Below are 27,382 nucleotides of genomic sequence, written 5' to 3'. Positions count from 1 at the left end.
TGCCCAGCTCCTTGCAACACCAGCATCCCGTGTAATCTGTACATATTCTCTTCCTTTTTTTAGTGTGTTCTTGCATTTCTTTGTTTTTCTGTGAACTTGCCTTTCCCCACCTAACAGTAGTTTACCCAATAGCTCTGTGTTTCAAGTACCCTACTGACACCAGGGACCTGAAGTGGGTAGATCATGAGTCAATGAACTCTGTACTTCTGAGGCACCAACAAAACACAAGAAGTAGTAATATAACAAGATGAGTGAGAGTTTGGGGTGGTTCTGTATTTTGTCACTGACAATATATTACTGGGGATGATTGGTGGTGGGCATGGCGATAAATGGGGGAGTGGGAGATTAGCTGATGAGAGGAACTGATGTGGTTGCTCTGAGCCTTCGTCTGTTGTTCAGCCAGCTCATTTATTGAGTGTTGTATATCAAAGTTCTGGGGTTTTTATCAAGCATGTGGGGTTTTGGGATTGGAGGGGAATACTGCTAATACAGTTATCAAGAAAGGATTCTCAGGAAATCAGAAACCAGCCTACTGAAGACTGCAGTCTTGGGAGGTATTTGGAGGTGCTGCTGAACAAGCCTTGAGAGTATAGCACTGAGCAGCTTCTGCAATGGAAGTTGGATTTGCAAAAAGGACTCCAGAGGGCTGCAAAAGCACCTCCAGTTAACCTGTCACCTGACAGGTTACGCATGGTAACCAACTGAGTAGTCATGGGACTGTTTCACTGCTTTATTCTTGCAAATAAAGATGTTAAACAAGACTGGAGGAGAGCAGCATTGAGGGGTATCCCCGTGGCACCCTGGGAAACAGCTGTGGTGTAAGTGGGCTCCCGTTGCAGGTATGGCCCAACTTCTGCCGCCCAGCACCAGGGATGGGCAGGGTCTTCAGGCATCCTCCACTTAAATGTGACACAGACACGTTATTGTTACAACCTATCTTTATTTCCACCTAGACCCCCTGCAGACTGGGTTGTGTAACACATTAACTGTAAGCTGAGGTCAAACTGCCCACCCTGAGCTGGCCTGGCCCCCCAAGGCAGCAGCCAAGGCCGGGGTCCCCGGCTGGGGGTCCTGGTCCCACCTGCCCCAGGAGGTGGCATCTACATGTAAGGGAGCAGAAGGAGAGGTGTCTGTGTAACTGCTCTGATATGATGGTGACACCAGTCACCAAGTAACAGCCCTCATACTGCACGTGGAAAAATTGCTGGAATGACAGTGTAGCCCACTATGTTCCTTGCACAAGTAACAAGTAGGTCATCTGCAAACATGTGGCTTGGGTCTGGACAGTCAATTGACAGATGTGTTTGGTTGGCACCCAGGTCTGGAGGCCCCCAGAGTAAACCAGGGACTTTTAAGTAGTGTTCCCAGTACAACACAGTTTTCATAAAGGCAATAATATGATTCTGGAATATGCAGTGCTATTAGTATTTAGGGATGTTTTCCCAACTTAATGTTACTTATGCCAGTTCCAGGCTCCAGTGGAGCATGTCAAAAGTGTATAATGGCTAGTAGAAAAGGCCTAAGCAGAATGGATCAGTATTGAATTCAGGTGCCAATACTGGGTATGCACTGACTTTTTCTAGTCAGGAGAGAGACCTGTGGCAGCTATTTGAAATTTCCAGGTGTCTGGCTTAACTCGAGCACTGTGCTAGACTCACGAGCAGCTGAGAGTCAAGGCTAATGCATTCTGAGTCTATAGTCAGAGATTCCTAATAAAATAGGAATTGCATATACAAAATAATTACCTCTTACTAAACAGGTTTTTTTTGCAATCTTCCATCATATTTCTTCACAGGGAAAGAATAGAGGCACAGTATGTTATGTAGCATTAATCTTGTATCTCCTGTAAACAATGCAATGCATTTCTTAATGCCAGCAGAAAATGAATGCTAGCAGTAGTGTTTATCATATCATTCCATATGAATCATAAATTTTGCAATTTATACAGGTAATAAAGGATTTCAAAAGTGTTAAATCTCCGGGAAGGATGTTAATCCCTGTTCTATTTGATGAGTCTCTGCTCTAATAGTCTAACACTCATAAATATCCCTATAGATTGAGAGTGAGTCAGTTAAGCTGGAATTGTCATATATGCATAATAGACAAGCAACAGGATTATGGTAAGGAGAAAGGAGAGAACTGTATGTCCTCAATTGCCTAGAAAATCAGAATAATTGTGAGACTTAACTTCCCTCTCCTTTTTTTTCCTCCTTGATTTTAATTACAGTAGATTTGCTGCCTGTGAAAAGTGCCTGCCTGGAAAATTAAATCCATACACACACATGCGCACTGATCTTGTGTCACAAGAACAAGCAGTGGAAGCTTCCTCATTGTTTCATCCCAGTGCCTTCTCTCTTGAAAGGAATGGTATAGTTATCCCTGCTTTCCATTTCCCCAAACAGGCATATTTAATGATAGACAAATCCTGTGCTGTGACCTCTTCATTGTTCAGCTTTTAAAGAGAGTGCAGATGTATTCTGGATGATTTTGTGGGCAACATCAGCCTCTAACATTTGTCAGTCAGAAGAAAAACATCAGATATTTTGGATTAGTGGTCAGGGAGCACTTTACGAATGATCTTAAGGAGAAGATCCGGCAACATAAATCCTATGTTTTTATGTATCAAAGACTTCTCCCTGTGGAGTTAATAGCAATGCAGAGGTTGAATCACATGCTGTGTAATTGAAGCAAGATTAATAATTATTTAAAAGCAACAGTCTTGTATCTGGAAGACTGACTCATTTGTGCTTTCCAGCAGCTGTTACGGGTTTTTGCTTTTGAAAGATTAAATTAGCTTTACATTATCCTGTGTTTCCATTATGTTTTCTAACTCTGTGACAGATGTTAGCTTACAGCATCAACATATACAGGTAGGAAGAGAAATGTTTTGTATTTCCTTCTGCATCCTGAGTCTGGTACTGTTTTGTGTTTTTTGTTAGTATTATGGATAATGAAATAAAGAGTGCACTTAATACATCTGCAAATGGTAATAAGCTCTAGGGAAAGGCCCTGAGCACTCTGAAAGCATACAAGAAAATCTTGGCCAATTGGTGGAATCACCTGAAGTAAACAGGATTGAAAAAGGCTGAATGCAAACTGCAGTACTTCAATAAGAGGATCTGTCTGCCCAAACGCAAGACAGGGATTGGGCCAGGCAGAAACTCTGTGGGCAAGGAGATGGTGGATTCTAAACTCAGTGCAAGTCAATGGCCTCGTCTTGTTACCAAATGCATTGACCCCAGATATCATTGTGGGACATAAAATGTTGTGCCCTATTAAAAGCAAGTCTGAGATATGCAAAGAAATCCTTTGCATGTCACTCAGCCCTAAGAATTTTTCTGCTCGTGTACTCTGTCTGGTTTTGAGAACCACACTTAGAAAATTCTGGACCCAGTAGAATGATAGCAGAGGAGAGCAATGAGAATAGCTCAGGATAGATGAGCTCTGAGGAAAATTTTTAATGAGTTGGATATAATTAGTTAATTGAAGATAATGCTGAGGAATGCCATAATAATGATCTTCAAAGGCCCAAAAGGTTACCCCAGAAGGGCAAGGACTTTCTGGAAATAAGACAGTAAGCAATGGACTTGAATTGAAAAAAAACTCTTTAATGTGCACCAATGTCTAAGGAGGTTGGGAAATTTCCATCACTGTTGTTTTTGAAGACTGAGTAGGCAAATTATGTGCTAAACAAACTTCAGTGCCAGATGACTGATTTCCTTCCCAGCCAACCATTTCAATTGCAGAATGGTAGAATAGAATGTTCATGTGGCCAGCATAGCACTTATAGAAGCAAAGGCAGACATTGCACTTTAAGGCGGTGACTTTCTGGATTTGATATGGCTAAAGGTTGTCAGTATTGTAATTTTATATACAAATTGGAAATAATAATACTTGAATCTATGAAGATTACAGTGATCTGCTTCAATAATAATTTGTCTTTTAAAATGTATTTGCAAGTATTTACAGTGTTTTGGTGTATCTTGTGAGACTTGTGGTTTGGTTTTTGTGGCGTACAATATGTTGATTTTAATTATCACCAGAGCTGTTTTTTCAAAATTTTTTAGTGGTATGTAATATTAGGTATCAGTTATCAGGATAACAGTATCTGATATCAGGTTAACAGTTACTAACTGGATTTAATAATAATTGTAGAGAACCTGTCTATGTGACTGGAATTTTCAGGAGTTCAATTCACACTCAAGTACCAAAATAATTAATTTTCTTTTTTTCTGTAATAATCTTGATGATGACTTTGCCTCTAAATCTGTTTTTTTTTGTGGTTTGACATGTCCAGATCTATTGCTAAGCGGTTTTAGAAGTCTTCCATGTAGTGCCTTGCTGCCATGTATGGCCTACTTCTGCCTTTGATCCAGGGTACCCAATTGGGGTACCCAATTGGGTCTTCATTCTCTGCAGATCTGATCCCAAAAAAGTAACAGTTTATCTTCACAATAAATTCTCTTTGCACAATATTTAACACCAGTTTGCTTGGGTTTCAGACCTGCACAAGGATTATTACACTGCTAGATTTTTTTTTTTTTTTACAAATCAAAAGGGAAATATTAGATTATATAGTTTGACCTCTACCATGTGCCTTGCAATTTTGCCCAGCTAATCTTATAATGAGGCAAGTAATTTCCTGGAAGGTTACCGTTCTCCACTTCAGGTGTCAATACATGGACAATTCATCATTTCCTCTTTACTTTAGTCTATGCTTAGGTTGTTCTGTAGGTACTATAGAATTTTACTCAGGAAGAAATCAGAGAAGTCTCACTTGGGTTACTCTGTTGTGCCTATGGAAATGAACTTCCATAGCATCCCAGAGAATTTTGCTATTAGCTTACTTAGTGTTTTTCCACTTAAATCTGCAGAAACTAGGCGTAAATTCTGTTGAATACTCCCCTCAATTTCGTATGATTTTATGTTATTTCTGTAAATTGTGTCTATGCAACAATTTCAAAGAGAATTTCTCAGTTCCAAATTGATGATAGTTATGATAATGCAGGTAAAGTGGCTCCGTTAAGGTCATATGTTTACAAATAAGCATACGGGTTTATATGAGAATGAAATAAAAGTAATCTGTTCATCCTCTCACAACTCTCCTTCAAAAAGCAATAACTTCAGGTTGGTTTTGAGGTTCTTAGCTCATATTTTTATCAGTGTATTAGCAGCTTCAAATTTCACATCTTCCAAGTACAGTGTAAAAACAAAGGGGAAGTTATTACCTGATTCCTTTTCACGTGGGAATTTGTGAGGACCGTTGTTCAATACCTGGTATACAAAGAGGTAATGGATATGTATATTAAACCATGAGAGATAACTTAAGATAAATGTTAATTACATTATTGCTCAGCCACTTTGCATAGTAAAACTTCATTACAAAGTGAGTTCCTGTTAACCATAAGAGAAGCAGCCAGTAACTGTGATTTACAAAGCCATCAAAACTGTGAAAATGCTCGCTTTAATCAAAACTGTAATTATGAGGAAATTTGCTGCAGGAAAATTTACGCACAGAATAAAGATCTGAATGTTGTCTATCAAAGTGCAACAATTAAATTTTCTTTCCAAGCCTGAGAGATCCTTGTGGAAGAAAAAAAAAAAGAAAGTAAAATTCTGTCTTTTGATTACAGTGGAGAAAATAAACTTGCAGCTGTTATTGTAATTTCCTGAAGATAACAGTAGCAAGTGTCTATGAACGGACATATATGCATGCAATGACTGGATTTAATCCACTCTCTGAGGTTGGAATTGCCTATCAATATGGCTACCTGTGATTAACTCTCTCATATTAAATAATTCTCTTGGCTTCAATGTAACAAAATTGCTAATCTGAAGAGGTGTTTTTCTTATTCCCAGGGCTTCTGTATCCCCCCGCAGCTGCCATGTGGATACTTGTAATATTTGATGCACTTGTCTTTCCAACAATTGCTGTACAGCCGTCTCTTCCCACCCTCTCAAAAGATAAAGCTGAGTTGTCACCCTGTTGTGAGCAACCTGACAGAGCTGGCTGCTCAGTGGGAAAGGGTACTATGTATAAAGTGAACTATGGGACCTGAAATCTATTGAGAAAACTGATAATTTTTAAAAAAAAAATTATCTGAAATTGGAAGACTGACTTTTCACATCACAGTTTCCTGCCAAAGTTTTCCTCACTGCCTTATACTGGTCAAGAGTAAATATGCATGTCAGTGTTCAAGGGGAACAGCTGGAACGTGAAAGTACCCTGTGTAAACCAATTAGTACGTTATAGTCAGTAGTACTCTGACAGTTTAAAACTTGCTTGATTGCTTTAATACTGGAGTGTTACAAGGGTGCCACTGAAACAGGAATTGAATATTACTCTGACGTTGAATCTGAATAGTTTGGGATAGATTTTGGGGGGAAGAAACAGATGTTTGTAATTTTTTGTGGTGTTTAGAGGCCTGAAAAATAATAGCGAGTTTGGAGAAGATGTGATTAATAATTCAGTTATTACACTGGAATTATAATGCAATTTTTCACATGACTGCAATTTATTACATTTGATACCTGATGAATATGTGTATATATTGTCCCAGGGCAGCTGCATGAATCTGATGTAGAAAGTAACTGAAAATGAACTAAGGAAGTCTGTGTGTACCTCTGTGTGGTGCAGTGCAGTATTGTTAGATGTGACTAAGGTGCAAAAACCTCATTTCTCATAAGGTGTAGTATCAGACATACAACCAGTTCAGATTTACAAGAACCTTGTTTACTGAATTGGATTGCATTAAATGCTAGCTTACAAATGTCTGATTTGCATTGTACTGAACAGTATGGATACCATTATAACCTTACTGCTTCCTCATCACCACTCTCACAGTGGTTTGTACTGAGCAGGATACTATCCTTCTGGCCTGACACATAGCCAGCACTATGGAGAGGTGTGAGAATACGTATGAATGTTGCAGTAGTTTTTCTCCTTTATCTACTGTGATAATAGGGAAAGAATAGGCTACTTTAAGCAAGTCAGAAGTCAGACACAGGATCAGAAGACTAGACCCAGAAGTGTCATCTACTTATACTGTCAATAGGAAGAAAGAATGATCCTATGAGGCAAAATTAATCGCATTTGGAACCTTATGAAATTGCATTCCCACATTTGCTGATGCAGCTGAATCACAAGGCCATGTGGAAATGGCACAATGCAGAATAGTCACCATGTTAGCTTGAGGCCTAGTCTGATCTAATTAACCCTGCTCAGAGGCAAGGTTAATGAGCCTGGGTACGGTCCGGCACAGGAGTTTTTTTTCAACTTGCTCAGAGCTGCCCTAAGGCTCTACTGTGCAGCACAGTCATGCAAGTTATTAAAATACAAACATGTAAAGTGACTTCAGCATTCTTGTGTGGTTTAATACAATGCTATCTCGTCATGAAATGGCACTTACTCTTCTGGGCAGAGTAATCATTTTAGAGCTATAGCTGTGAGAAGTAATTCACTAGAGGATGGGAGCAAGGAACACCCATAGGGCAAGTGACTCCTAAAGGCAAAAGAAAAGGTAGAATGGAGACCTAGACTGTGGAGGTTGGAGCGAGATAATCTTTCTTGCTGTCCCACCACAGGATACACTGGATCTGATTTCACTGCAAAACTTCTGTACAAGTTGCTAATGTTAACAAATGTCTCCTTTCCTATCCTAATCCAAATTTCTGACAGAAACCCAGCCATCCTATAACAGTGTTCTCCATAAGACAAGAGCATGAGCTCCATGATACAAGGGGTTCCTTTTGGCCTTTTTTGTGCAATCACAGACACTTGTATGGTACCAGTAATCTAGAAACATCTACACATCACACATTTCTGGACACAATCCACAAATTAGTTCCCTAAAAACAGGCAACCTGTACAGACCTAAAGTATAAATCATATCAATATGATGTAATAATCAATGGATTGTCTCCTGCCAACAAACCTTTACTTCCTTCCCTCTTTCCCCACTGTCCAGCATTCCAAAGCCCCAGATATTAATGAATGGTGTCACTGCTTTTATTTCTAACTCCAAATAGTTAATGGAGAAAAATATATCAAATAACTCTTTTTCCCCTGTATAAGGTGTATTTAATAAAAATCACAATAATTATGCAGACAACATATAATTTATAAATGAAATAATAGTAATTCTACTATAAGTAGAACAAAATGGATAGTTTTTCTTCTAAAATGATTTGGGACTCATCTTGGATGACTTATTCAAAAGGAATGCAATTTATTTCACATTAATTGGGATATACAAGTAATTAACACAGATGGGGGAAATTAACTGTTTCTTCACTGAATATTAAGCTCTGGTCTTTCACACCAGCAAAAAAAAAATGTCTTACCAGTTTAGCCATAACTTTCCAGTGAGTAATTCATATGAATAATTTCTGTCTCTTTTTGTGTGTGATTGGATTTCCTGTATGTGGATTTCTCATGATCAGTTTTCTCTACTACTGCAGTGACATTGGAATGGTAAATAATTCATGGCCTCCTTTCTTTTCCAAACAAATGCCGTAATGCTGACCATTTTTTCATACAGAATTACTTATCTACATCTCATGATCCCAAGTTTCATAACTCTGGTTGGGTGTTTTACATGTTTCCTAAAACGGGATTTTTTAAAAATTTAATTATACAAATTGATAATTTGAATGAATAGCTACACATATGAATTTTAGATTCACATTTCATACATATTTGAACTAGTAAAATGCAGTTATTGAAAAGTTTGCAGAAAGTAAATATAAAAATGGATACTGATTAGTCCAAATATAATTTCTAGTCTCTATATTTGCTATCAATTTGTTCCACCACATGCTCACATCTGTGTCATGTACTTAGATTAAATGTTTTAGCAAAATTTGTTATAAAATGAGTTTGCTACTGAAATGTCACCTCAACCTCTTTTTTTGTCTTAGCTATATTGGAAAATGAGAGTAGTGATAATAGTCAATGAAATGTCATCTGAAAAGCTAAGTGATCTGGAGCTGCTTGACAAAGAGAATAGATATCATTATTCTCATTTGCTAGATGGAGGAAACTGAGGCCTAAAAAGATGAAAAGACTTGCCCAAAGTTATTCAGGACTCTGGAAGTATAGTCAGAATTACAATAAAGGACTTTCAAGTTCCATTTCTTGCCTTGCCATTATTGGATCCTGTGTTCAGCAAGCAGAGCCTGTGGAAAACATGCTATAGTTCCATGTGACCATTTAATAGAGAGAAACAAATTATCATTGTTAAAACAGTATTTTCCACTAGTGAAAACATTCTTTTAGATTAATAAATCTTAGTTCTACTTTCCTAAGTCTTTCCTGCTTTCAGCTATTCTCTTTCAAAAATTCAACATACTCACTAAATATTATTTTAATGTCTAGGTGAAAATAAAAGAAATAGAAGCAGAAAACCCAAAGTCCAAGGCTGCTTAATCAATAGATGGGAAATCGGAAAATCCTGTCAAAATTTGTTTTCATGATATTTCTGCATAAATTTTGAAAGTAGACCAAATCTGATTGAAAAGCATAAGGTTAACCTTGCTGACAAAAGGCAAGGCTGTTCTTACAGTGTTGTTTCCTTCTTGATTATTATTTTCCCAAAATACCAACGCATGCAAAAGGCTTCATAACAAAATTGACTTTTTTTATGAATGTGAATACTTACACAGAATTCAGCAAGGTATCAATAACATTGTCAACTAATTTCCTATTAATCTCAGGTTTCTGATAGATATATAATATCTATATTCCTACATGTGTTTTCCTCTTTAATGTTCTTCAGGCACAGCAGTCTTCTGTTCTCTGACATCAGTCTGTGTTCATAAATTCAAGGAGTGAAGCTTTACATTTTAGTCTTCATGGTAAACCATGTAAGCTGCAGTGATCAGACTAACTTGTTCAAGTCATAGAGTGTTTTGAGGTTGCATTCTCATTATTGCTGCTCTTGTACAACTTGCCAGTAACTTCAATATTGCCTGAATATTCAGAGGGACAGAAAAATATCCTACTTCATTTAGGAGTGTTTGTTAGAGACTGACCACTTGTAATTCTCTGGATCATACCAATACAATCATCTTTGGTGTACTGAGTATAACCTGCCACCCAGAACAGTCTCGCTGGCCATCTGCGTAAGAGCTTCCATGGTATGGAAGCAGAGTGCATTCCTCTAAGCTGAGTGATTTCTCCCATTTATAATGTTAGATGCCTCCTTTTGATTTTCTTGCATGTTTTTTCCTCTCTAAAATGAGCAGTACTTTCTGTAGGAAGCATTATTTCTTCTGTTGTTTCTAATTTCTTCACATCTTGATGCTCCTTGTCTTTTCTCAAATCAGTTTAAATTCTTTCATCCCAAGAGTCAGTGAAGAGATCCTTCAGGTATAGATTGTTTTTTACTTAAATGGAGAAAACATTGTGTTGCTGTTTCCACAAGGGGGTAAAAGAAAAGTAGATCTGTTGCAACAGCCTTTTTCTTTTTTTCTTTTTTTAAAGTATGTGTGGTTTGTAGTCTTTAAACCCACAGTGGAAGCTTTAGATGAAAGAGGTGCATGCATAAGTTCAAAGCCTTTCCTGTTTGATGAGTATTCCCACAAGAAACATGGATGAGAAAAGGTGGATGGGGAGATCCTGGCTGGACTCATCTCAGCTTGGCTAGAAGGAAATAATGGAGGGAAAAAAAACGTTCTTTTAATTTTTGTTTGTTTACTTGTTTTCATTTTTATTCCCCTCTGCTACAAAATAAACAAACTGAGTTCTATTTAAAAACAGAGCATGCTTTTGTTCCTGCACACTGTCTTTTCATAATCAGAATCTTGGTAATTTTGTGTTAGGCTTTTTCTATGAGCATTTTCAAGGAGAAAAAAATTCTGAAAGATAACCTGGGGGAAAACTCTGTAGTGTCATGAAAGATAATTTTCTACCTGATTGCATAAATAAGAGCAAAAATTGATGTGTTGAACTCCTTGTATTTGTTAGTATTTAGGCCATGATTCAGATAATTGTTTTTCCTTAGGGTCAAGCTTGTATCTGAGCTCTTCAAAGTACTTCATCCCTGTGTGTACGTTCATTATATTATCATAAAATGATATCCAAAAGGAATTGGAATAAACTGCTGTGGATTTCACCAGAGACTTTCAGGATTTAACCTAGTTCATGTTGTTATGTCCTTTGCAGTTTTCTTCAGCCATTGAGGCTGCTTAATGAAGTTGTTGAAATTTGAAAGGCAGATATCTTTTTCTTGTGCCTTAGGGAGCAGGACAATCTTTAGTTGAGATGTTGGGAAGAATCTGCAATTGCTTACCTCAGGCTTTCAAGACCTGACAGTTCTGATACCAGCCAGTTGGAGACACAGTAGTGGACTAACTAGGTTGATTGCTGGCTTTTGAGTAGCTCTGGGTGTTCTGATACTCTTTATTTCAGAATGTTTTCATAAAGAAATGTAAATAACAGTTGCTTCAGCCCTGGGTGACTGGGTATACCTACCATAGGAGCACACTTCACGACCATGACAATGCACAGCTTACAAAAGAAACCACATCAGAAAATGGTTCATTGCTTGTAAGAATTGCTGCACAATGAGCTTTTCATTGCTTGTTTATAGAGCTATAATCTAATTTGCTCAAATATAATTTCCCATCCATTTTCAGTACTACAAAGAATATGGTATCATACTAGTTCTGTCATTTGCCAGTATTAAATCAGAGGTTTGTTATCAGCTGTAAGTGAGAATTGATAATTGAGATTGATGAAGTGATTCAAATAAAACAGCAGTTTATAATTGAAAAATTGTCTGATGTACAAGCAGGTTTTTAACCATATTTGGTCTTAATATTAGTTGAGCTTCATAGAATGAAGATGAGAATGAAGAGATCTCTCTCCTCTAGCAGTAGAATAGGTTACATAAAATGCACTTATTGAAATTTGCCCATTGCTAGTTGATGGTATCTGCACCTCTCGTACTTTGTGAGAATCACCATACCATTTTTGCCTCCTCTTTTTGGAAGGATGAGAAATTACTGGTTGACTTTGCCAAACTGTGGAGCACAGATGGAATTGGCATGATGGCTAATGCATCTTGTACTTGTGTGCCTATCAAAAGCAGTAGCAAACAAATGCTGGGTTTATTTAGTCTCTCAATGACCAGCCCTTTGGGGGAAAGTCCTGTCCTGTTCTGGCTTCTCTGGTTGGGAATCAAACTCCTGTAATCACTGCTGAGAATCCCCACTGACAACATCTGCTTGTTGGCTCAAAACTTCACTACAGAGGAATTTTAGTTTGGAAATACACAGCCTACTAGTTACATAGCATTCACTGACACACCCCATAGGGATTTTTGAAAGGATTCTCTCTCACAGTGTCTGGGGGACTTATACTAGCTGTATAAAAATTGAGATTACTGGTACAATTTGAATGGCATGTCATATTGTTAAAACCAAAATGGATAGTGAATATGTAAGAGGTGGGGTTTTTCGCTGGTGAAAGAGGGAGTAAGGCTCATGGTTATGCTGAAATTTCACGTTCACCTCTGCTGATCAGGAACAGAGTTTCAATCCTAGAATCTGCCCCATTGCAGATCAGTGTTAGTTTGTTAGATCATACACACTCAAGCACTCCTTTCTGAGTCATTTAGCTCAAATTTCAGACTACAAATGGATGTTTTGACACGCTTTCCATTTAATGAAAAGTGTTTTAAAAAGTTGTCATTTCAATTGCAAATAAAAGCAAATTTCAAGATTTTGAGAATTGCCAAGGAATGCAATTGTATCCACCAACAATAATGTATGTTAAATTGCACTCAGGCCCCTTCCTTTCCGTATAAACTTTTGAGTCAAATCTCCATTGCATATTGATTTTATTTAGGTAATAAAGTCCAGGAGCTTTAAATTTGAATGTCCCATCTTATGAAATGACAAGTTGTATGGAGCAGTGAAGCACTGCCATGTGCCACTGACCATGTCTCTTCAAGGCAACCCATGGGACTCATTTAGCTTGTGAGCTACAGCTGAAGGTGCCATGAATTAGCCTGCTGTGGGAGGGCTACAGAGTTTATGCTAAACCTGGTTCAGTCAGAACTGAGTGTGTACCTGTCGTGCAGTTGTGTTGCTTCTTTACTAGCTGCTCCCCTTCATGAAATTGCTAGATTCTGCACCCACAGATGAAAGATGGACTGATCCTTTGCTGAACACAGGAAGCAGCAAGGAATGCCTTTCACTCCACTTCCATGGTTCCTACAATCTACCAAATTTTAACCTCCCTGCTGAGACTTCTTGACTGCATTCAACTTCTTTAAAAGCTTTCCTAGATAAGTGAAATGTAGTGTGATGTATAAAAAACAGTGGCAATTTCCCTATTTCACACACACCCCCCTCAAACACAAGAAAAAAGGCTCTAGAAAAGACCCTTGAAAGGGGGGAGTCCAGCAGAGTTGACCTTTTGACACATACGATCAGAGACTGCTTTGTTGTGTTATCCCACTAACTTGTTTCAAACCAGATCTGGGAGGGTTGCCAGTGTTAGAGGAGAGGGTGCATTACTTAGCTCCTAGTTTTGTGTTCTTTTTCTTCCGGTACTGTAGACTCAGGTAGATTCTGTTGACTTTCAATGAGATAGACATCTAATGATCTTCCCACAGGGTGTTCTTAAGGACTGGAATCAAAGTGGTAATCTGAAAGAAAAACACTTTCCATGTTACATCAAGTTCCATAAATAACCAGATTTTCTCTTCTGGTTCTCTGCTGTCTTACTTGAATTGTCTTTTCATTTTGAACAGTGAATTTATACTGTGAGATGGTGCTTCCACTGCCATTTGGAAGCTGTTCTCCAGATAAACTTTGTGTCTGATGCAACTACATCTGCTTTGTGTTCATGGATGCCTAAGGCTTAAACAGAGTCTTTATCTATACCAGAATAAAATTGACATATGGCTGTATGGGGGAGCTGTCAACCCACTGATTGTCTGAATCTTACTCTTCAGATGAAGATCTGAAGACAACACTGCTGCTTGTGGACAAAGTCCAGTCTGTAAACTACATCACAGAAAATAAGACAAATACAAGATCTCCTTTTGCTCTGCATGCTTTCTGCCTGCATTAGTGTGGTTGTATACACCTCAAGCAATGTCTGATATTAACTTCTGTGTAGTTTTATTATAGAAGGTAATTGGAAGTTTATAAAACTGACAATTTAATGTTTTTCTACAGAAAGTCTCTCAAGACAGAGAGGTTGCGAATAAGCATAATTGAAAAGCTAAGGCTGAGTGGTAGTTTTATTTATTTTAAGTGAAGGTAGTGACAGACCTATCAAAAACTTGGGGTCGTGTTATGTCCTCAGTTTTTAAGCAGAATTGTCTTTTGAAATCAATGGCGTGATGTGATATGTGGTTTTTGATCAATGCAAAATGAGTTATTGTATTTAGAAGAAAATTCACATCCTCTCCAGAAGGAGCAATTATTTATATTTTTCACTCTGTATTCTTTGTCAAGCTGGACTAGGATAGCTGTGGAGTACAGTATGCTGAGATACTGGGCAGGGAGCACTAATTCAGGCACTGACAAAAGGGAAGATGCTGTTGATGAAATCTCATGTGAGAGAGACAAATCTGAGTGCTACATTGTTCTGACCTGTGCAGATTTACAGTCATTATTGTCAAAACAAACGTCAGTATCTCAAAGAAAAAAAAAAAGGACAGCTTCCATAAACAGAAAAGTAAACATCAAAGCTAAATATTTTGCCTCATTAGTCCTCATTAGGATTAGGGAGGCAGGTAATATGTCAATGGGACTGAATAATTATGGTATAATGAATCTTCTTGACAATATGTGCTTCTCAGTCAGGCAAGGACCACCAGGAAGAGACAGACTCAGCCTGTAACTCCAGCCTCCTATTTCTTTATATCTATGGAAATATTTTCTAACATTGAGTGTGAAGTGTGACCTAAAAGTTTAGGAAATGTTTGTAAATTGGGGGATTAAAGTGGGTGAAGTCTTTAAGAGGGAATAGGTTAACCCAGTACAGTATATAAACAAAACAAAATAATGTTGCTGCATCCTTCCTTTCACTGCTTGCTCTGCATTTGTTGATCAGTGTATTTACTGGTCTTTTTTTAATGCAGAAATGGCCATGGTTGTGAGTAACAGGTCCTAAGCAGTAAGAAGTGATATTCAATTTAGTCCCCAGAATTTACACACACGTCTGTCTAGGTCTGTAGCATCCCTGCATTTCTTAAACTAAGTTTATAACAGATCATTGTGCCACTCTGGATAGGAGTTTTGCAAAAATCAGGATTTGAACTAACGAGTTTAACCTAATGTACCACTGAGCTCTCTAGAGATTTGTGTGGCTTACAAATCCTGTCATGTACATGACCACAGTAGAACATGTTATGAGTTAGATTAATGCTTGTTTCTGTAGAGCTGTATGGAAAACAGCAAGTGTAATTTTGCTCAAGTATTTTAGCAGTCCATTTTACAGTCTTGTTCTAGTGGGATAGAGTTTTATCAAAGGAGAAGAGGCTTCCCACCATATGTAGCATCCATGATTCTTTGCACGTTCCTAGGGAACAGTAGTACCTAATATGTAATGAAAGCCCTACTTTGCAATGACTTTTTCCAGGCTGGTAAGACCTCTGGGGCAAAGGAACCTCTTTTGTACAATTTGTTTGTACGGTGACTTAATCTGAAAAAAACCCCAGAAATTAAAACTAGCCAATGGCAATGTGATGTCCTTCTAAAATAAAGGAGTACGTATTCAGTACATACTCTGGATAGAAAGTAATTTTCATGGGTTTGATATCCTAATGGATCAGAGTCTCATGCTATTTTGGGAGTCCCATTTTCTTAACTGTGCTTATAAAAGTTCCTCAAGTGGAAGACAGATGAGGTACTATCTGATCCTACATTTTAGCCCCATGAAATTGTCTATGCAATGGGATTATAAACTATGGCCATTCCTAACTACAGCCATAATGGTGGTAGCAACTGGAAGAGCGTACCAGGTCACAAACTGGAACAAAGAAACCAAAAGGTAGGAAATAAATGTGTGACAGAAGTCCCTGATCTTTTTTGTAGTCCAGGCACTTATTAGCCCTTGAAGTCTGTTGAGATCCATGATGAGGGAGTTTCCAAAAATGAAGATTGTGACTGGGGCAGGTGAAAGTCTGTTTAATGTATAAGTACTAATAAATGCATGCTCAGTGCCACGTGTGTTTTGATACAGAAGCCAGTTCAGTAAAGCACAAGAGTAATCTGACTTCTTTGTGCACAGAGATGACAGAAATACTTGCTTCTCTTATGACTGTTATGACCACTTGGTAGTTTGTACAGGGGTTGGTATAAACCCGGTTTATACAGAGGAACAGTGAAAAATAATGTTATATAGGTAAATGACTGGTGTTTGCCTATCACTTCTTCAAGGCAGTTGAAACTTGAAGAAAAACTATCAAAATCATATAAGATTTGTAAATTTATGTGCTGCCATTGTTGCCTGGAGCCGAAGAAGTTCTTGTGTAGGGAGTTAGCTGTTTGAATGACAAACTTGCCAGTTTCAGGAAAAATCATTTTCCTAGTAATGTGAAGTCAGTTGTTTGTGGTAAAGGAGAAGGACAGATTTCTGATTTCTTTTGGTAAAAGCTTCCTGTTAGCATGGTGGTGAGGAGGGAGGAAGTCCAAGAGTGTATTTTTCTCAGAGATACCACAAGAAAGAAATGACTTTCTAAAAAGGTTAGCTTAAAACAAGTGTGATTATTAAGATCATTGAACTTAAAATCAGCCCATGATCAAAGGTGTGTCTGTGTGTTTAATGTGTGTACATGTAAACTGCATATAGTTGCACTATGTTTTTATGGATTAGTTTTATATTGGCAGCTTTTCACTGGAGAACATGGTTACAAATGTATTTCCTCTGTTGTGACCAGTGCTTGCTGCTGCACATCACTTTGATGTTCACAAAGGGAAGTCACTGTACAGTAATGCAAGTCACGGGACATCTTTGCAACACCTCTGTTTGAGTCTACTTTCCTGTGATCAGTAGGCGTCTTTCTCACCTGATTAATCAAAGAGTGTGATTGTTGATAGATGAACCCTCAGATCTAGATAGTCTTCCCCTTAAAAAACAAAATGGGGGAAAAAAAATTGGAGGGAGTGGGGGACGGCAGAAGGGGAGGAGGAGGACGATGTGTTGTCTACAAAGGATCTCGGGTTGAAAAACAAAAATCTTTCCTCCACAGCGTAGCAAGATGGAGGAAAGAGCAGAGTCAGACTTTAGACTGGATATTTACTCAGTCTTGTCTTTGAAGTCACTACTGCATTTACATTGTTGTCTTTGCCTTCAATAGCACCATTCCTAATGCTGGAGTAACCTTCCTTGATATTGAAACATAAATGAACAGTAGTGCATTCAGCACATCTGCAAATTCCTGGGGCAATTTTTTGCTTATATAAGTAGGGTGATGCTTTACATTTTATTTTTTTTCTTTCTACTGTTGCCAGCAGCAGAGTGAGAAACATATTCAAAAGCTGGGAGGAAGAACAACAAAGCAGAGTCATTGTCATGGTACATTGTAGAGGCCGGTATTTGGAAGATTTAAAAGTTTAGAGCTTCATAACAGCAGTGCTATGGAAGGTCATTGCAATCTTAATGGCTAAGGAAGTTTCAATTGCTTGTTCCCAGAATCACCGATTTTGATATAGATGGACCACTTCCAAATAACTACATATCTGATGTTCCCTAGATAGAATTCTGTATTTCTTCCTTAGATGATTTTTAACAGGTTAAAAGATAAAATGGATACATTGCATGGGCAATGAAAATCTTGCCTTTTTAAACATGTTGATGAAGCAAAAAGGACAGTTCAAGTCCGTGTTCATGACTGATGACCCTTCTCCCAAATGCAAAGGTATTTTCTTCAGGTGTAATATAGTTATGCTTTTAATATTGTGTCAGGTTTGCATTATTAGAAGTTGCTGCTTAAAATTTAAATCATCTCAGTGGTTATCAGGGCCTCATTTTCAATGTAAAATGCTAGGCTTGCCAAAATTTACACATGCAACATATATTTTTTTTGCGTTCCAGAGCACCAACATATTGTATTTTCATGTTTTTCCATCTTTGCAAGTATTTCCCTATGGCCTCATCAAATTGCTGGGTGGCCTGAGTAAGTGCATCCAGCTCCATATGTTATTTGTTACACTGATCAGTGGGACAACATATGGACTGAGTTTAAACACTAGATTTGTGGCCGAAGTAGGTATCTTCCATGAAGAGAATTTGAAGTTGTGTATATTCCCCTCACAAGAGAAAATTGTGTCTTGGCACAACAGACAAGTTATTTCACCTGTTTTTTTGAAAGAAACTTGTCTGATTACATTTTGTGTGGAAAACTGCATAAAACTTCCGGGCAGCCACAGCATCACAGATCATGAACTGCTCAGAGGCAGCTGTGCAGGGCATGAGGGATTTCTGCTGCCACCAGTACTAAAAGAATAAAGTAATGTTTGGGAGGCTTTGTGTGGCCACAAATATGTTCAGCTCTAGTAAAAGTACTTCCTATAGAGGCTGGTGCTGGTTTTCACAGAGGAAAAGCAGTAATTTCTGTAAGCAGCCAATCTTCACATAAACACTGGTAGTTTTCACAGTACTAATTGACGTACTAAGCTTGTTTTGCTGAACCATATGGAATAGATTAAGTTCACCTAAGGTTTTTCAAGCACACATAACAAACAGCAAAGTATATGCACACATAGGTCTAGTGTGTAACTTGATTTAAGTTGATTATAAGCTTCACAATATCTTGCCACTATGACAGCAACTCAATTTAGAGACTGTGACAAATAATTTGTAACAGAAATAACTACCAATGACTATAGCTTGGCAAACTCAGCTTGGTGAATAACGTGTTCAGGGGCTACGACCACATTTTCTGCTGTGGTCTGTGAATGAGCAGGCTTGGGATATAGACATTGCCTGAAGGATTTTTGGACATCTGCTTCTGTTACTTCTGTAGTCCTTGCCGATACCACTGCTGCTGTGCTGTATCTACTTGATATTTTTGGCTAACAAGGCATACTGGGGTTTTAAGTCAGGGTAGGAGTATCTTCTGTAGCTTTGCTCCAGCCCTACTGTACTACTGTAAATTGATATAATTTACTGCTGAAGTTTCATCACTGAGAAAACCCCAGTTTCAAATTGATGTAAAAGCTCCCCTGAAAGCTGGGGAGCTAAATAGAAAGAGAAGAATGCTGACATGTTGATTCTTGAATGCATGCTATTAATAAAGCAAGCTGCATTGCTCCAGCAGCCATGTGGCTAACACAAAGTTTGCCTGGCATAACATGGTAAATTTGCTCTGCTACCCTCAGCAGTTTTTAGTCTCCGAGGTACCCTTCCATCTCTGATGAAATTGAAATTCAGTGCCATTGGAGTTGTTCTATGCCTGGAGAAGACAGGCTGAAAGGAATGAATGTTATGGTTTCCTAACAGTGTGTTAAGAAAGGAAATTATCAGACTATGAAACAGCAGTGGTACACTTCCTGTGTTTCTAAAATATTTGTTAAATGGATATCTATCACCTTCAACTAGAAATATGCCAGCATAGCATGAAATCTTTGAGATAAAGCATGTTGGCCTAATGCAGTCCCTTGTAAAATACCGGATGACAGAGTCAAGTGATGTTTAAATTGTAAGGAAAACAAATAAGCCTCTAGTGCAAAGGGCAGAGTTTCTTATAGGAAGTATAGCATAGTGAATGTACATTGTAGACACTAAGATTTTACCAGAAAGCAGGGTACAAAAATCTGTCTACCCAAATAGCAACTACATACCTGATGTTTTCAGAATGTGAGAGGTAAAATAGGAGATATCCACTGGGTAGACAAATTAATTCAGATTAATTAATCTGCTTTGAATAATGACATATATCTATTTAGTTCCTAATGATCCCGTTTTCTGGCTTACTTTTTCACGCAACCATCTTTAAATGCTTGTTTGAAATAATTACAGATATGTGTTTGGGTTTTGTTTTTTTAGACACTGTTCTCAATTCTTGACTGGCTATTTAATTTACCACGTGCATGTATGTCCCTGTGCTCCTTTTGCATTTGGAAGATACTGGATGATCTGAACAAGCTATGATGCAGACAGGACTGAAAAATTAATGGCTATGTTTATTCAGTGAAGGGGCCTAAAGGCTAAAGGCCCAGCTGGCTTTATGTTCTAACACTGGCTTAGTACTACGAAGTGGCCTTCTGTCATGGGGAAGTTACTCTAGGAAGAGCTCTGCTGCCTCCCCAGCCTGGTATGCACCTCATACAAGTACAGTCCCCATACTGAGAGGAGAGTGGAGTAGAGTTAAGGGCATAGCTCCAGTAGAAGTATTTTCAGAGGGAATTTCCTGGCCTAAGGAGAATACGTGTTGAGAAAATGAAGGCAATTTTATGACCCCTTCATGCCAATTATTTTCTAAATATATACATTGCTGAGCAATCTTATCTGGAACATAAGAATAGCAGATTATTAAAGGCAAAAGCTAATGAATGAGCCAAAATGTTTAGCTTTGCACATTTTACATAGTGTGCATATAAGATAGTGAGTTACATTTGCAATAGGAATAAACACAGAGCATATAATTGATATGCAAGTTTAATTAATTAAATTCAACCAGATAATGAGACCAAACATGAGACTGTGTTATATCCACCCAAAATTCATGTTTCTCAAAACCTCACACAAAGAAATGCTATTTGACACCATGTCAGCAAATCTGAGGTGTCCTGGACTAAATTTATCAGGGGTAACAAATTATCCTTAATCTTCTGTGGTTTTACATTGTAGTATGAATAATCAACATGATATCATTATATCTCTATCTAGATATCCTAAGATAACAGCTGAATATCATTGCTTGGGAGTATTAGGACGTTAAATAGTTCCATCTTCTCTCCCTCTCCTTGGAGGACAAACTACTGGCTTCTGTCAACTGTCATACTCTGATAGATCCTCTTCCCAAAGACTGCCTGTTTTCCAAAAAGTGCTTTATAAAAAATATGCTTGGAAATAGATATTTTGAACTCACTTATGTAAGCTCTCTGCAACAGTGAAGTTGCTGGGAAATAGGTGTTTAAAAAAAAAAAAAGGCAGTGAACCAGCTGAAGGCTGTCTTCTTTCTAGGATGTAGAGAGCTTTTTTTAACTTTATTTTCTCTATCTTTTAATTAACTGTACAGCTAAGTGTCAGTTTTGGTGCGAAGGAGATACTTGACTCAGACAGCTGGGTGTGTGGTTGTCCATTCCAGGCTTCAATTACACTCCATGTACAAAAACATTTAATGAGCTCTCTTAACAAGTAGCTATGAGTTTAGACAAAACTCAGTCTTGTGGGATCCACCTATGATTTAATCCATGTGAATTTAGTATGTGGTATTCTTCAGTTATGCCGTGTTTTGTGCAATGAACAACAAAACCAGCATGTTCAATAAAAAGTGTGAAGGTGAAAGACGACAAATATGGTCCTTGACCAGCGAAGAGGTACCAGTGTTCAGGAGCTGTTCCGCAGCTAAGAGGGTTGTGCAAACACTGATTTCTGCAGCAGTGTCTAGAAGAAGCTGCAGAGGAGATTGGGTTGCTGCTATGCTTGCACTCTGTTTCCATCATTGGAGGCTATTTCTGGCCCCAAGACATTGCTCACAAAGTACAGCAGATACATGAAGGCTGGGAGAAGGGTGTGTTGGTTACCTCAATTAAGTAGACAATGCAGAATAAAAGGATTTGTTTGAGCTCTTAAGAAGAAAGGTGATACCAGACAGCTCTTTGAGTTAGATCTAAATCTCCTTTTCCTGAAATGTGATCAGTGTTAGTCTTTTTTTAAAACAAAAGTCACTTAACATTGCTAAAAATCTGAGGTCCTGCTAGTGCTTTATAGCATCTCTTATAGCAGTGTTTTGGTCATCATTGATAGCAGGTGCATTGGTGGAGGGGAGAAGCTGAAGGAATATACACCTGTAACTTGCCTCTTGTTTTCAGCCTGTATCATTGCCACAGAAAATAGTTGCAAAGAAATTGTACACAGAGGAGGTTTATGTGATGAAAATGTTAAAGTGGTATTGGCTCTGCCCTTGATCAGGATTTGGTTTGGGCATGGACTTCTGTGTAACGTGGGCAAAATGTTAAGCCTGTGATTTACAATGAGACTTAAGGGAGTTAGCCACAAAGAAAGCCTACCCCTCTGTTTTCCAGGGGAGTCCTTACCTTTTCTAATAGAAAATTCAGCTCTTTTCTTTTTATTTCACTTGTCATTTATAAATATACCTGCAGTCTCTTACTCTTTATCTCCCCTATCTAATTATATTAAAAAAATTTCAGGGTAAGAGAGTGTCTGTCACAAGAAGCACGGAGCACTGTGAAGCGTAGAACCCTGACTTTAGCTTGGATGTTTAAGGACTGCTCAGCTACAAATAACCATGCTAGAAATAAACAATACAAGAACTCTTGGGTTTTGTAATAAGACATAACCATTTTATGTTTAAAAAAAAAAAAAAGAGAAAAAGGTGCAGTTTTCACAAAATTTTTAAGAGGCATCAGCAGCTCCCTTTCTTTTGGCATCCTAAATAAGACAAATGCTCACCACTAGCAGTACATCAGTGGGAGGTTAACAATCACCCGCTTTCATCAAAAAACTTTACATTTCAGATATAATCTAGAGCTAGTCTGGGGAGAGCTTTCAAAAAGCTGTGATATTGAACAATACAGCTGCAGCTTAGATGTTATAATTGGCTATATTGGGTTTTATCATAACACTTTCTTTTTTTCTATAGATGCTTTTCATCAAATGGGAAGAGAATGTATTTAAAACATCTGCTGTAGTTAAGATTATCATACTTTTATTATCATTTAGCTTCTAATAAGCTATTACATTACTTGAATCACTTTCTGTCTTCCTATAGTACCTCCATTCTTGACCACATATATTCAGAAAATATCTTGGTAAGAGTTTTTAGAATAGGACCTTTTTATTTCTGTTGATTCAGAATTTGCCAAATATATTTTTATAGCATCTTTAACACCTTGGATTTATAACAGCTTTAAATAAGGGCAAACAGAGGGATAATAAAACCTAATACTAGTGGAATAATTTGTTAAAAGCTCCTGCATGTCTTACACTTCACTGTCTTCTGTGGCTTGTGGACTAATGCCTCTTGCCATTGAATTTGGTATGGCTTTTGCTACTGACTTTGGAAGGGGTGGATAAGAGTCCTCATAGCTCTGTTCAGACCCTAGTGTTCTCAGATTGCATATACTCAGTTCCTCACAAAAGGTTCTTGGCTTCTTCCATAATTTGGCTTTTCAGCAGGTGATTTGGTGTCTGTCTACCAAATAAAAAATGCATTTCACTTTGAAAATTAGTACTTGCTATCAGGAGCTAAGTACAGGCTTCATGCCGCGAAGAGCAGTCAAGGATTTAGCAAATCCATCCATGCAACTCTGTTCTAATTGTTCCTGCATTGCTATGAGTAATCTTTTACTGACAAGTATCAAAGTGCTGCAATGTCACCTTTATGACTTCTCTTCCTAGAATGATCTGCGTGCAAATCATGTTCTCTGCCTGACAAAGTAAAGATCACTTTGTAACCTTCCCTTGTCCTTCTCTTCGCCTTACAGCCCTTTTAGAACATCAACCAAAAAAAGATGTGATGTGCAACAGGATCAAGTTCCATGTATACTCATTTATGTTAATTTCATCCTGTTAAGACTTATTCAGAGTAAGACTGGCTATTAAGGATGACAGCATTCTTTGAGACAGAGAACAGAGTAACAGACCATGCTATTGCTTTGAGGACCCTTTGCTCCATTCCTGCTGTCGACAAAGGCAAATACTGAAGGAATTTCTCTTCCATCCATATTGTGACATTAAGATAGTTTTATTAGTATCATGATCATTGATGGTTTAATGTTATAGCCATCAGTGATTGTCTCTGGGTGAGAGAAATATTATTTAAAACAAAAATTAATTAAATCAGGTTAATTTTATTTTGGATTACATGATTAACCCTAAAGGGCTCCTCTACTCTGGATTATTTTGTCATTGATGTACCACCTTTGTGATTACTCTGAAGGCATCTATTGTTAGTTGTGTGTTTTAATTATTTTTTCCTGTAGATTTGGCTTGTCTACTACAACTAATGCCAGATTGGGGTTTTTTGCATTTGACGTAGAGTATTTCCTTTTTTCTCCTTTTATTACTACAGCAGCCTGAAAGATACAGGATACCTTCCTTTTCTTGTTAATTTATCAGTTCAGGTGTGGACACAGAGGGGTGACTATTTGTCTGATCTCTCCTGTTAACATTTTATATGTTGCCTGCCTTTAGGGAAGACTACAGATTCCATGTAAAGCACGTGACCAAAAAAATGTTTCTGAGAATTGTTAAGCAAATGTCCATCATCTGTTGCTTTCATTCTAAAGACTTAGAGAGTCTAAACATCATTGCCCAAGAGTTAATATCTGAGATAAAATTACAGCTCCATGATTTGCAACATACTGTGGCTTTTGGGGATAACATGTTCGACAAAGTGAATGATCTGAACAATACCATTGTTGTAAAAAAACCCAACCAAACAAAATAAACCAAAACAAAAAAAAAAATCAAAACCCAAAACTTGGAGACACCTGTCTTTAAGTACTTTCTGCTGCTGGTGACTTTATAAAGCTTAAGGATGCTTGAGTATAATTCTTGAAACAATAGAGCCACTCTTATACTGAGCAGTACCACTCATTTCAAGCATCCTCATTGATTATAGTGGAATTCATAGAGTCAGGGTCACAGAGTGTGTCCCGTTTCTCTCCTTCATCCATCTCTCACTGTCTGCTAAATACAGAATCACAGAATAGCTGAAATTGGAAGGTACCTCTGAAGCTTGCCTACTCCAACACCTCTGCTCAAAGTAGGGTCAGCTACAGCAAGTTGCTTAGGACTGTAGGTGCAGGACTCTGCATTTCTCTTTGTTGAATTTCATGATATTCCTGTTTGATCAATTCTCCAGTTTATCAATGTCCTTCTGAATGGCAGCACAACCACTGCTGTATCACCCATTCCTCACAGTTTTGAATTATCTGTAAACCTTCTGGGGATGTACTCAATCCTAACATCAAGGTCATTAATGAAGATGTTACACAGTATTAACTCCCCTGGGGCAACCACTAATGACGGCCATCAGTTGGAGTTCACATCACTGATCACAACTGTTTGAGTTTGGCAGTTCAGCCACCGTTAATCCACCTCATTGCCCATTTATCTAGTCCATATTTCATCAGTTTGTTGATGAGAATGTTATGGAAGAGCATGATGAAAGCCTTGGTGAAGTCCGGATAGACAACATCAGCCACTGAGCCATCATCTCATTGTAGAAGGCTATCACCTTAATGAACCATTATGATTTCCCCTTTGGAATTCCATGCTGACTATTCCAAATCACTTTCTTGGGGTTAATATGTTTGGAAATAGTTTCCAGGATTATTCGCTTCATCTCCTTCCCAGGGATTGAGGTGAGGTTGACCACCCTATAGTTCTCTAGATCCTCTTCCTTGCCCTTCTTGAAGATAGGAGTGACGTCTGATTTCTTCCCATCCCGAGGACCGTCCCCTGATCATCATGACCTTTCAAAGATAATTGAAAGTGTCCTTGTAATGACACCAGCCAGCGCCTTTAGCACTTGGGAATGCATCTCATCTTAAATACATCCTAGCCTTTTACTAATCTTACCTACAACCTACAGGTATCAGCAATTATTTAAATATATATCTGTATCAAAATGGCAATAACTTTCGCAACCATCTTTTTCCTCTAAAGACATAGTTAACTTGATCTGCTCATCCACTGAGTTCTTGCCAAGTGGTATATTATCAGGTGTACTGTTTAAAATCATTGACAAACATGACAGAAAAAGTCAACTATTTCTCTTACAGCAAGGAGGGAGGGGAGGTTGCATTTCTAATTTTATGGTCATAATTATCCTACTGTCATTATGCTTCAGCACAGATTTATAATGCTGATATCATGTGCCTCCTAGGCTGGCTCTCTGAGTAGCAGATAAAATTCTGTCTTTTTACAAGCCTGTAGGGAAGAGCTAATTCAACCAGGTTAGTCATGATTTATGGGCATTTATCCTAATCAGTTTTTTTGATAAGCCTCTCATTAGGATACCACTAGATTTGGAAGCAGACACAAAAATCTAGTTTTGTTTCTCTTTCTGAGATGTGCAGTACTTTTCAATCCAGAGACTACTGTCTGAATACTTGGTAAACTGACTGTAACTGCTTCAGGAAGGTAGATACCTATCCAGGGCCACCAAGTGTAGTGTCAGCTCATCTGTGGCTAAAATTAGGGATGCTACTGAACATTCAGGTGGTGGTTCACATTTTTAGTGAATATTGACCTGTCTAATCTTTATTATAATTCCAAATTCAGCCTTCTGGGGTAATTAACTCTTTGTAAATGTAAGGAAATGGAAGCAAATAAATGAAATGGTTTGATAACACATTCACACCAGAGATTAAAAAACAATTTGGGGCTGCCCAATCTTTTTCTTTTTCCCATTTTCTTTCAAGCAAACAATTTTAAAAAATAATGTAAGAAAATAATCCATCATTGGACACTGAACAGTTGCTGACTTTGGGGATTCTTGGCAACTGTTTCACAGAAGGAGAAGAATGTGAAGTGCTTCTATGATGTTCTGAATATAATTTGCCACCTGAACCTAATGAGGGTTTTATTACCTCATGTCCATGACACTTTTTTCTGGTTACTTCCTCCAAAAGTGACATTTAGAAGGAAGTAAATGTTCATTAAACGGAAGATGTACTTCTGATATGCTTAAGTACCTACGTACCTCCTGAGAGTACTGGACTTCCCTTGTTGGGGAGATTCACGAGGTACAGAGCAAATTTAACAAACAGTCCTACCACTGACTCTTTTAATGCTTCAGTATACATTACCTCCTGTCCTGATTTTGGCTGGGATAGAGTTAATTTTCTTCATACTAGCTGGTATGGGGCTATGTTTTGGATTTGTGCTGGAAACAGTGTTGATAACACCAGGATATTTTCATTACTGCTGAGCAGAGCTTACACAGAGTCAAGAAGGCCTTTCCTGCTTCTCACCCCAGCCCACCAGCGAGGAGGCTGGGATTGCACAAGAAGCTGAGAGGGGACACAGCCAGGACAGTTGACCCCAACTGAGCACAGGGATATCCCAGACCATATGGCATCATGCTCAGCAGATAAAGCTGGGGGAAGAAGAAGGAAGGGGGGGACGTTCAGAGTGATGGTGTTTGTCTTCCCAAGTGACTGTTACATGTGATGGAGCCCGGCTTTCCTGGAGATGGCTGAACACCTGCCCGCCGGTGGG

Source organism: Strix uralensis, chromosome 7 (assembly GCF_047716275.1).
Source record: "Strix uralensis isolate ZFMK-TIS-50842 chromosome 7, bStrUra1, whole genome shotgun sequence".
Classification (NCBI taxonomy): Eukaryota; Metazoa; Chordata; class Aves; order Strigiformes; family Strigidae; genus Strix; species Strix uralensis.
Note: the sequence above shows the minus strand (reverse complement) of the source record.